Source organism: Chlorocebus sabaeus, chromosome 9 (assembly GCF_047675955.1).
Source record: "Chlorocebus sabaeus isolate Y175 chromosome 9, mChlSab1.0.hap1, whole genome shotgun sequence".
NCBI lineage: Eukaryota > Metazoa > Chordata > Mammalia > Primates > Cercopithecidae > Chlorocebus > Chlorocebus sabaeus.
The window spans coordinates 52,972,649-52,985,659 of NC_132912.1; positions in this window are offsets into that span (position 1 = coordinate 52,972,649).

The window sequence follows — 13,011 nt, forward strand, 5'->3', positions numbered from 1 at the left end:
CCTCATTGTTATTTCTATTCAACATCGGCTTCTCAGGAGCATGGGTCTAGGTTTCTGGAGGATCCCTGAGGACCAAGAGCTCTGATGTGTGGGAAGAGCTGCGGAGAGAAATGGGAAGAATGAGAGAGTGAGGAGTGAGGGGCAGGGAGATACGGGGCCTTTGAGGAAGAAACTGGACCACAGCACCCTGACTTTGCTGCTGCAGTTACAGCACTTTACTTGCCAAGGCCCATAAACAATCAGAGAAGCTGAGCGAGGTCTGAAGATAGGAATAATTTTTTGGATTCCAAATCAGCTGGTAAGTGAATCCCAGCAAACAAGATTATATCACCAATAGCCCAGCTATTCCTGAAGGTGGGAGGTGGGGTAGGGTGGAGACGACCAGAACACTGAATCACAGCTGCACCCTGAAGACTATGGCTCCCAGGCCAGGTGGCCAGGGGCATGGAGCAGTCAGCAGTGATGCCTAGTCCCCCCCCCACCAGCATCCCACAGAGCAGGTGGTGCTAGGCCTGTGCATCACAGGGCAGAAGCAGGTCCTCATATTGAAGATAGCCATGCAGGCCAGCGTGTCATAGCTGGGGGGCTCAGAGAAGCTGCAGGGAGGGACAAGGGCTGCACCAGGGCTCAGAGGGTACCCACTCCTTATCGTGCCTTGCAGCTGGGCTGGCTCCTGAAGATGGAGGAGTTGAGATGGCATACCCCATATGGGGGGTTCCGTGGGACCATAACAAGCCTCAGGGTAGTGCCTGGGCTGGCAGGGAGAGTGGGGGCGGTCAGAAGGGGCCTGGGAAAGTAGTCGGTTGTGGGCAGAGGCTGATGGAAGTTGCCCTGAGAAAACACTGATTCTGGTGTGTGTGGTCCTTGGGCCCCTCACAGCAGGCGCTACTCTCCTTCCTGCATAGGACTCCACACGCTCTACCTCCATCTGTGTTCCTGGCTTCCTGCTGTCTCTCTGACCCCCCAGATGTTTGGAGTTAAATCACATGCCCCCACATTCCCATGCTGGAGTCCAAATCCCAACACCTCAGCACGTGACTTTATTTGGAGATAGCATCTTTACAGAGGTAACGAAGTTAAAGTGAGGTCATTAGGGTGGGCCTAATGTCTCATGTCCTCATAAAAGGGAAAATTTGGACCCAGAGACAGACACACAGAGAGGGAAGATTATGTGGAGGGGACGGTCACCTACAAGCCAAGGAGGGAGACCTGGAACAGATCCCTCCCTTACAACCCTCAGAAGGAACCACCCTGCCGACACCTTGATCCTGGACTTCCAGCCTCCAGAACTGAGAGACCATACATCATACATCTCTGTCGTTCCAACCATCGGGTGTGGTGCTTTGATACGGCAGCACCAGTAGACATTACACCACCTGCCAGTGTCTGTCTCTTCACTCTGTGTTCCTCCCTCCTGGTCCCTCTATGTAGGTGATCAATGGTCCTGGTTTTCCCAGCCTGAGGGAGTCCCTGGGACACGGGTTTCAAGGGCTAAAACCAGGAAAACTAGGACAAACTGGTCAACCTACATCTTTGCTCTTCTTCCCTATGCCTGTTTCTCCATCTTTCCTTCCTTATCTCATTCCTTCTCTTTCATTCTCTTTCTCTCCCCATCTCTCTCTGGTCCTCCTTGTTCTGTTAATGCCCCCCAGTAAACATGTCTTCTAAACATGGTGTCCCAACCTGTGTGCAGTCACAAGAGATATCTTCAAGGCAGCGAGCAAACCAGGACTAGGGTTACTCAAAATGGGCAGGGCCCCAGGCCCACATCCCTGCCCGGGAAGGCCTCCCCTCACATTGCAATTTCAGTCCTTGGCTGAAATTCAGTCCCTTGGCTATTATACTCCTCCCAGGTGGGGAGGAGTTCAGAGTTAGAGATAGGAAAGACCAAGAAGAGGAAGGTGGGAGAGGAGTCCTCTGTGTGTTTATAAAAATGCTTTTGGACGCTTGCCAGCATCAGAAAGATGTTAACTGCCAATTAACAAACACTGGCCACAGCTGAAGGTGACAAGATGTTCCTTGCATCTTAAGCTGATGCCACTGTTTGCAAGGCATGAGCCTTACATTATGTCAAAAGATGTTTATTAAATGAATGAATGAATGAATGAATGGATCCATCAACTCACAGGATTAAATAAGATTTTCATCACCTGAATGTGAAATTATGTCCATATGCAGAGCCTCCATTCCTGCCCAGCAGCTTCATCACAGCCAGGTTCCTGTCTCTCCTGGGTCCCCTCAATGGCTCTGCTTCCTCCCAGGTGTCTGGGGAAGGACAGCAGCAGTAATCCAGGGACAGCCTTTATAGTGACGAAGCATTCTCCCAGACATCTCTGCCCTATGTCTATAGGATTATCATCTCCACTGGGAGAAAAATACTTACTATTATAAGCTGCCTCAAATTATTTCCAACACCACTAAGGAACTCATGGTAAAATATAAACTCAATAAAGAGCTGGCTGGGTATGGCTCTTACCCTGAGGATAGGGTGCAGCTGCAAGCTGGCTGTTCTCAGCTCTGCGTTAGAATAGAGTGGCAGTGTTTCCTAGTGCCCAGGTGACTCTCTCTGGTGGGCCTGCTGTGGCCCAGCCCTAGACCCAACACAGAGAGGGCAGGAGCACAGCCTAGGCCTTCTTCTGGCATCCCAGCTCTCTGTGCATTGCAACTCACCAGTGGGTATGAAATCCATTAGGACTGAAATCAGTAAGTTTTTAATGAAATGAAATTTAAAAAAAAAAGAGTGTGTATCTGCGTGCATACTGTGTCACACCATAATTTGTATTTTGTTGTGGTTGTTTTGCTTTTGTTTGAGACAGAGTCTCTGTTGCCCAGGCTGGAGTGTGATGGTGCGATCTCAGCTCACTGCAACCTCCGCCTCCCAGGTTCAAGTGATTCTCCTGCCTCAGCCACCTGAGTAGCTGGGATTAGAGGCACCCACCACCACACCGGCTAATTTTTGTATTTTTAGTAGAGACGGGGTGTCACCACGTTGGCGAGACTGGTCTCAAACTCCTGACCTCAGGTGATCCACCTGCCTCAACCTCCCAAAGTGCTGGGATTACAGGCGTGAGCCACCACGCCTGACAGCTAATTTGTATTTCTAACTGTAGATTGTAGTCAACGTTTGAACAACCCAGCCATGCACACAATGCCAGCCTGCCTACAAATGTAGACTGGGCCTGGCACAGTAGCTCACGCCTGTAATCCCAATATTTTGGGATGTCGAAGCAGGCAGATAACCTGAGGTCAGGAGTTCAAGACCAGTCTGGCCAACATGGTGAAACCCCATCTCTACTAAAAGTACAAAAATTAGCCGGATGTGGTGGTCCGCACCAGTAATCCCAGCTACTGAAAGGCTGAGGCAGGAGAATCACTTGAACCCGGAAGGCGGAGGTTGTAGTGAGCCAAGATCGTGCCATTGTACTGCAGCCTGGGCAACAGTATGAGACTCTGTCCCCACCTCAAAAAAAAAAAAGGAAAAAAAAAGTAGGTTGGGAAGCCAATAACTAAGAACAGGTCCATTTAATTCATCACGAAAAGAGGATTTGAGCAGAGAAGGCAAAGACAAACCCTTGGGCAGGCAGCATCTGCTCTGCTGGGCAAGCTGTTTTTAACCAGATCTAATGATGGAAGCAGGGACTACATTGTCCACAACAAGGATCTTGGGACCCAAAGGGGCTCAGTGCAGCAAAGGGCTGCTGATATGCTCACCTAGGCTCCTGATGGGCATCCGTTTCCTGCAGAACTGTGTGCTCGCAACTGTGCTCAGTGGGCCACATGGCCCTGCCTGTCTGGCCAGCCCACCTTGGTTCCACTCTGTTCCCGGAGTCCTTACTGCTAGGCTCTGGCTGATGCTAGTCCCTGTGATGGGCTGCCCGCCCCACATTTCCCCTGGCTGGTCTCCACTCTCTCGGCTACTCCCTGTTCTGTCCCATAAAAGCATCAAGGCAGCCTTCTCATCTAAATCATTCTTTAGGCCTGGAATTCTTTAATCTGAGGGCTTTTGCACACCCTGAATTGGATGCAAAGGGGGTATTTGTCCCATGTGTGTTTTTCTGGGAAAAGGACTCACAATTTTACCAGACTCTCAAAAGCGTCTGTGCCCCCAGCAAAAGCCCCAAGCCCTGCCTCAGGAAGCCTGCTCTGCTCAGGCTGGGTGACTATCTGTCTGTGTCTATCCCCCACACAGTGGGGTTCAGCAACTGATGCTGGGGCGAACTGCCCTGCCATCTGCCAGAATGTAAAGCATCAGCTGTGTGGAGGATGGGTGGGGGGCTGGACCCTACTAGGCCCTTTCAAAGGCACTAGGGGTTTGGCTGTAAAATGCATCCCTGTTGTGGGTGACAAAAACCACTGCCGGGAGTCAGGCTGAGCTGGCATAAATCCCAGTTCTGTCACTGACTCATTCTGCCTCCATAGGCACCTGTTTAACCTCTGTGATCCTCTGATTTCTTATCTAGAAAATGCCTATAAGAAGATATACCTTCCAGGATTATTGTGACAATTAAATGAGATACTGTAAGAACAGCCAATTTACCACCTGTAAATGCTAATTTTTTAAATTGACTCAATGGAAGACATTTTACCATTTTAAATACCCTCAACCCCTGAAACCCTGCAGCTCTTAGCTCTGTGACCTCAGGAAAATTACTTATTTCTATCAACTGTCCTACTTCTGATAAATGGGGATGGCTTCATGTTGGTGTTCGCAAGATGGCAAGTCAACACATAGGAAGCACTTGAACCAGGGCCTGGGTCCTTGTAAGGTCTTGCCCTGTTATTTCTGCTGGAAAGGAGTGGCAGATGAAGAGTCCCTCCCTTAGACTGTTTCTACGAGCAAAATTGCCATTTGTCTCTATCTTAGTCCATTTTTTGCTGCCATAAAGGAATACCTGAGGCTGGATAATTTATAAAGAAAGGAGGTTTCTTTGGCTCACAGTTCTGCTGGGTGGAAGGTTCAAGACTGGGACTCTGGTGAGGGTCTCAGGCTGCGTCCACTCATGGCAGAAGGTAAGGGGGAGTCGGTATGTGCAGAGGTTGCATGGTGCATGGTGAGAGAGGAAACGAGAGGGAGAGAGAGAGGTGCCTAGCTCTTTAACACCAGCTCTCACCAGAGGTAATAGAGTAAGAACTCGCTACCTCTAGGACAGCAGCAAACCATTCATGAGGAACTTGGCCCCATGACCCAAGTGCCTCTCAATGAGGCCCCACCTCCAACAGTAAGGTTCAGTCCCCCCATCCCGAAGACAGAGTCTCGCTCTGTCGCCAGGCTGGAGTGCAGTGGCGCGATCTTGGCTCACTGTAACCTCCGCCTCCTGGGTTCAAGTGGTTCTCCTGTCTCAGCCTCCCAAGTACCTGGGACTACAGGTGTGTGCTACCACGCCCAGCTAATTTTTGTATTTTCAGTAGACATAGGGTTTCACCATGTTGGCCAGGATGGTCTTGATCCCCTGACCTCGTGATCTGCCCACTTCAGCCTCCCAAAATCCTGGGATTACAGGCATGCTCGAGTTCATCACGCCCGGCCTAGGGGTTCACATTTCAACATGAGGTTTGAGGGGACAGACATCCAAACCATAGCACTCTCTCTCCTTGCCTCTCCTTGCCAATGGGCCACCGGAAATCTCTCTTCCCTTCTTCACCAGACACTGCTCCTCCTAGACAGTGGTGCAGAGGCCAGGCACATGTTGCTTAGCACAGAACCTCCCATTCCATCCATTTTATGGGCACTGTGGGCTCACATGCTAATGAAACAGATGGCAAGACCTCAAATTCAGTCCCCATTTGGGTGGTGGGGAAGAGGCCCTACTCACTGATTTGGCATTCATCACCTCTGACCCCATCAAGACCTCTGAGACAGAGCCAAGAAGCCCATTTTATAGATAAAGAAACCAAGCCTGAGTGGGGTAAGTGCTTGCCCAAGGTCACACAGCTGGCAAAAGGCAGTGAGGTCTGCTTAGCCCTCACTTGCTCCTTCATGCCATGAAGCTCTCTTATTCACCTCTTTGTTAGCAAATGCCTTAAAGGCATTTGAAGCGCCTGAAATGTCAAAGTCCAGCTGGCATCCCCATCAGGGAGGGCTCGTGCACTGAGTGGACAGATTATGATGACAGGTACCTGCCCGGGTCTTCGCACACACCCCGGCAAGGGGTCATATGTACTCTCTTCCACAGATTGCACCTCCCGGGTTTTCTCTCTCCCACACTTCCCTTCTCACCTCCATACCCTTGACCCAGTAATTTCTCAGACCCTACCTGTCTCCACCAGCCCACGTGCCCATTAGACCAAGGAGAGGAAATGGCAGAGGTTCAACCCAGCAAGCCCAGGCTCTGGGTTTTCTGGCTTTCCCTGAGTGATTGTGGCAGGGGGTGGGTCACTGAAGGTTATTAGCATATCCCTGGCTTGACCCTGGGTGGGAGGCAGGGAGGGCTTCCCACTTTGAGGTGCCCCCTCCCCCAACCCCCGGGGACAGGGTAATGATGGATAGAGAGGGCTGAGGGATGGCCTGGGGTCTCGGGCATCTACAGGCTGCCCCCAGGCTGCAGCATGCCTGCCAGTGGGTTTTAGGCCCATATGAGCTGGAGGGTCCCTCCTTCCTTCCCAGGCTCACAGAACCCCTGTGGGGCGGCTATGAGGCCTGTGAGGCCACCCCAGCCAGGCAGCCTTGGTAGGAACAGCCCAGGCCAAAGGGAGGTCAGAGCCAGGAAATTCCACAGTGGTGGGACTGGCCTGCTATATGCACAGGTTCAGGCTCTAGGAGGCCCTGGGAAGGGAAGGACACCCACAGTCCCTCAGGGCACCCCCTGGCTAGGCTTGTGTTTCCTCCCCTAAGAAGACCTTTGCAGAGCCCAGGCTGGAGTACTGGACATGGGTGCAGGAAGAGAACTCAGAGTCTCCAGGAAGGCTGGCAGCCACACCTCTGCTGCTCCTCTGCAGGGCCCTGGCATGGCAGAGCCAGCCTGGGCGGGGAACAGCAAGAGGAGCAGGAAACAGAGAGAAGGTTTCTGTGGGGGTGTAACCGCCAAAGGGGTTCTCCTCGCTTGCCGCCCAGACAGCTGATTTATCATGACAGGGGAATTGTAATGAGAAAGACTAATTCATGCAGACCCGGCTGTATGAGAGACCTGAGTTTTATAATTACTCAGATTTTCAAGTCTCCCTGAAAATTCTGAGACTCAGGTTTTTAAGGATAATTTGTTGGGTAGGGAGTCGGAAAGTGGGGAGTGCTGATTAGTTGAGTCAGAAATAAAATCATAGGGTGTCAAAGTGGGATTTTTTTTGCTGTCTTCATTCGGTTCCTGGGTGGCATTGCAGAACTGGCTCAGCCGGAGTACCGGTCTGGGTGCCTGCTGCTGCATTGGAACACAGGGTCTGCAAAATAACTCTAGCACTACTCTCAGGTTTTACAACAGTGATGTTAGCCCCAGGAACAATTTGGGGAGGTTCCAAATCTTGCAGCCCCTGGCTGCGTGACTCCTAAACCATAATTTCTAATCTTGTGGCTAATTTGTTAGTCCTTCAGAGTCCGACTGGTCCCTAGGCAAGAAACGGGGTTGTTTCAGGAAAGGGCTCTTATCATTTTTATTGCAAAGTAAAACTATAAACTAAGTTTCTCCCAAAATTAATTCCACCTAACCCCAGGAATGAACAAGGATAGCTTGGATGTTAGAAGCAAGATGGAGTCGGTTAGGTCAGATCACTTTCACTGCCATCATTTTCTCACTGTTGTAATTTTTGCAGTCATCTTCAGGGGGAGGAGGAGTTTCAGTGCTGGGACTTGGAACGGCCTGGCATCCTGCCCCAAGGAGCCCAGGAACCCACCTCGGGCTGCAATGGGATCAGAGCTGGTTCAGGGGTAAGGGTCATGTCCAGAACACCCTGGGACTGGCATGGAAAGCCCCGGAGAAATGGCAGCAAGGGCCATGTGTCAGAGGCCCATATCTGGCCACCCATTTTACTCAACATGGGGCTAGAGTCCTGAGGGCAGTGACTTGCCTAACGCCACACAGCAAGTGCGGGGGTGAGTGGAGCAGTAGTGTCTTTCCAGACTGAGCCTGAGGACCACAGGCAGCCTGAGGGTGTGAAAGGGCTCTGGCCAAAGGGCACTGGCCCTGCTCAAAGGTGGCCCTCTTTGGGCTGGGTCTCACCAGCAGCCAGTGAGCGCTGTGGTTTTTAAGCACATGACAGGGGAATTGTAATAGAGAAAAACTAATTCATTCAGTCATATACAAATTAAATTTTGAAATGGTAACATTTTAGATATATTGGGTTAAGTAAAATACATTATGAAAATTAATTTCACCTGTTTCCTTTTGCTTTTTAATGAGGCTTAGAAAATTTAGAATTGCTATGTATACCTGGTCTGGGGGCTTTGCGGTGACAAGGTCTCAGGGTGTTCAGGGCTCCAAGGCCGTTTGCCGAAATGCTTTGCCTCAGTCTGTCCTGAAAACACAGTGCCTCTGACTGCGGCATCTCCTTGTCCATCATCAGAGGATCCCCGAGCAGGGAGGATCCAAAGGGACTGCTTCTTTGTCCCTGGGGGCACTGGGCAGGTCCAAGCCTGCCCAGCTGACTACTGACCACACACACACATACGACACACACATAACCACACACATCATACACATGCACACACACATCACACAGCCTTTGACTGGGGGAGAAGGCAGGTCACTGGAGCCGATGCCCTGCAGGCCCAAGCCTTAGGACCAGAGCTGGGCCCAGGCCGTCCCTGGGGCTCAGGGCTATGTCCAGATGGTGAAGGAACCTTGGTGGGCAGCAGGGAGGAGGAGGATGGAGTAGGGCCTGCCTATAGCCTCTCTATAGTGTCTACAGAGGACCTGAGGCTTGTGAGAGGCAGAGCTGAGAGCAAGGGGCTGCGGCACACAGCAAAGATGGGCTAAGCCCTGGACTGGCCATGGCCGGAGACAGGTCTGACCTGAATTCCTCACCCTCAGTGTGCCTGTCTCTCCAGGAAGCCCCTCACAAACGTTCCTTCATTAGATCTTCGCAGCCCCCTCTGAGTTTGGGATTCCTGTCTCTGCAACATAGATAGACCCACTGGGGCCAAGGATGGGAAAGTGCTCTGAGAGAAGCGGAAGTTTTCAAACCCAGTCTGGTATATCCCCAAAAGCTGGGGCCTTGATCCCTCTTCTTGGCAAAACGGAGTCAAGAACTGGGCTCACTGGGTGATGGGTGATAGGGTCATGGATACACCTTCTCTAGTTTTCTGTCCATTTGAATGTTTTCTCCACAAACAAAGGTTTGCAATGCTTTCTCTGGTGGGAAGAAGCTCCCATCCCCAACTCAGAGCGTTCTGGACCGGACTGGATTGAGGGGAGTCACACCAACCTCAGCCACCAGGGCAGAAACCACAGGGAAGCTAGTGGTTCAGAGACCACCAGCCCTTTCCTCCAGCTCCCGGTACTCAGCCTGGAGTTGGCCTGAGAGTGGCCCTGGAACAGGCCCCCTGGCAGTCCAACTGTCCCGACCAGGCCTAGGACACAGACCTCCAGGAGCTGGTACCCTCACATGTCCTGGTGGGGGAGGGCCATGGCTTCATGGGGGTCCTGACCTCTCACACCAATCCGCAGAGGCAAAGCTGACCTCCGACCAGCCAGCACATGGGAGAGACTGTCCCTACGCTGAGCCCCTTCCACCTGGCTGCATCAGGATCCTTGCAGGCATTGATCTCACAAAGGCAAAGAAAAGGGCCTAATTCTGGCACCCTCTGTACCCTCAGGCTGCCCAGGCTCAGAGTCTGTGCTCACCCGAGCTCAGAGCCTGCCCTGCAGCCGCAGGGTGACCCTGCTGGGCTGTCCAGGGCAAGGAGCACAGCACTTGTCTGAGGCCTTCTAGGTTCTGAATACCTGTGACCCTTTCTTCCTCTCATCTTAAGTGAGTTAGTTATTACTCACCTGGTCTACTCCTCTCCATCAGAAGCCCCCCACAAACCCCCTCCACACCTTTATGTGCTAGTCTGGCCTCCAGTGGATGCCTGATCAACATCTAATTAGATGACTCAGTGGAGATGACCTGGTATCAGAGTCCCCTCCGTGGGGGGCCTGCTGTGGGTGTTTGGCCCACAGTACAGTCTCAGTCAATAGGGAACAGGGCAATGGGACAGTTCAGTGCTACCTCTGAGGACATGCTTGGGTGGGCTGTGGCAGAATCAGGGACTATGTTTTCTTTCTTTTCTTTTTTTTTTTTTTTTGAGACAGAGTCTTACTCTGTCGCCAGGGCTAGAGTGCAGTGGCACGATCTTGGCTCACTGCAACCTCCACCTTCCAGGTTCAAGCGATTCTCCTGCCTCAGCCTCCCGAATAGCTGAGATTACAGGCGCCCGCCACTACACCCAGCTAATTTTTTGTATTTTTAGTAGAGATGGGGTTTCACCATGTTGGCCAGGCTGGTCTCGAACTCCTGACCTCGCAATTCAACCGCCTCGGCCTCCCAAAGTGCTGGGGTTACAGGTGTGAGCCACCGTGTCCGACCAGGGACTTTGTTTTCTTTCAGCCCCAAATCCTGTGAAGATGCGATCGAGAAATGGTCACGCCTGGGCATGAGGTTTCATTTTTTTTTTCTAATTTTTAGATTTGTGCATTTAAAGAGTAAACTGTCTAACAAGTTGTTGATGATTGCCACCTGTGACTTTAACAAGCACAGTTCATTCTGTTAACACTTGTTTTGAAAACAGAAATTTGTTCCCATGAGATTGGGTTACAGTATTAGGGAACAATTTGAGCATGACATGAATTTCACACTTGCTTATGTGCAATGTGGTCTACAAGAAACTCTAGGTGAGCATAGAAAGTTGTACCCAACTGAACTGAGCCAAGTAGGAATACACAAAATACACCCAGATGGACGCCTCAAATACCCACAGCTCCACATCCACCTCTTGTGTTATGAGCTGCATCCACCCCCATCTCGTGTTACAGCTCCATGTCCAGTAACACACACCTCCACACATAAACTCGAGGGCTTTTTCAAGGTCAAGTGTCATATTTATTGCAATATACATGCATTTCTTAACCATCAAACATGTGCAAAACTCAATGACTATTTTTATTAAGTTCCTATCTTTTTTTTTCTTATGGGCCGCTGACGAAATTTTGGAGTGTTGTACAGTTAACCCCACTTTTCCCATAAGCCTAGTAGTTTTTATTATGTGATTTTTGCATAGAGCACTGGTTTTTTAGGAACACATATATTGTGTTATAGCAGAACTAACTATGCATTCCTAAAATCTTCCTATGCTTTTTTTTCCCCCTTATCAGCATTTTATTTTGAAAAATTTCAGGCCGGATATGGTGGCTCATGCCTGATATGGTGGCTCATGCCTATAATCCCAGCACTTTGGGAGACCAAGGTGGGTGGATCATTTGAGGTCAGTAGTTCGAGACCAGCCTGACCGACATGGTGAAACCCCCGTCTCTACTAAAAATGCAAAAATTAGCTGGGCGTGGTGGCGGGCGCCTGTATTCCTAGCTACTCAGGAGGCTGAGGCAGGAAAATTGGTTGAACCCAGGAAGCAGAGGTCGCAGTGAGCCGAGATCACACCATTGCACTCCAGAGTGGGTGACAGAGCAAGACTGTCTCAAAAAAAGGAAAAAGAAAAATTTCAGGTCTGTGATCAACACTATTTCCTTCACTTACATTCATCAAATCCATCTATTGTTAGCGTATTGTGATTTAAGCCTTTCATTCTCACCAATGTTTTGTAGTTTTCAGTCTACAAGTCCTACACATATTTGTCAGATTTATCTCCAAGTATTTCACACTTTTTGATGCGATTGTAAACGAGGGTTTTTTTTTTTTTTCACTGAGCTTTTTAACTGTAGAGTCATGATTCACAAGTAGTTGTAAGAAATAATACAGAGAGCCCCACTGTACCCTGTACCCAGTTTCCCCAATGTAACATCTTGGAGCACTACATGACCACATCACAACCAGGGCGTTGGCGTGGATACAGTCAGGCTACAGAGCACTCCATCACGCCCGATCCCTCCTGCGGCGCTTTTACAGCCACATCTACTTAACCCCTGGCAACCACTAATGTGTCCTCCATTTCTAAAATTTTGTTTCAAGAGTGTTACATCAATGGAATCATACAAAATGTGGCTTTCTGAGATTGTCTGTTTTCACTCAGCAGAATGCCCTGGAGATCCATCCACATTCTGAGACAACAGTTCTTTCCTTTTGATTACTGAGCAGCGTTCAGGGCATGGATGTACCACGCTGCTTTAACCTTTAACTATCCAGCTATTGAAGGACAACTAGGCTGTTTCCAGTCTTTCCGGGGATGGTTTTAGCTCAGTCTTGAGTACTCTATTCCCCTGTTCTCTCTCCCATGCAGTTTTTTTCTTTGTTGTTGTTTTTTGTTTTGTTTTGTTTTGTTTTTTGAAATAGAGTCTCGCTCTGTTGCCCAGCGGGGAGTGCAGTGACGCCATCTCAGCTCACTGAAACCTCAGCTCCCAGGGTTCAAGCAATCCTCCTGCCTCAGCCACCCTAGTAGCTGGGATTACAGGTGTGCACTACCATGCCTGGGTATTTTTTGTATTTTTAGCAGAGACGGGGTTGTGCCATTGTGGGTGAAGGATTACCCAGGTGCCGAGGCAAGAGACTGAAGGCACAAAATGTTTCAGTATAATAAAGAAAATAGTTAGAATAAAAATAGTCATAATACAAATTAGATGTAGAGATGATCATGGACATTATCAATCATTAGTATAGACATTATTGATCATTAGCTTTTAATATTACTCTTTGTTGCATTACTAATATAACCTAGGAATAACCGGCAGGTATAGGGTCAGGTGCTGAAGGGACATTGTGAGAAGTGACCTAGAAGGCAAGAGGTGAGCCTTCTGTCACGCCCGCATAAGGGCCGCTTGAGGGCTCCTTGGTCAAGCGGTAATGCCAGTGTCTGGGAAGACACCCATTGCTTAGCCGACCGCGAAAGGGAGTCTCCTTTCCTCGCAGGAGTCAGGGAACACTCTGCTCCACCAG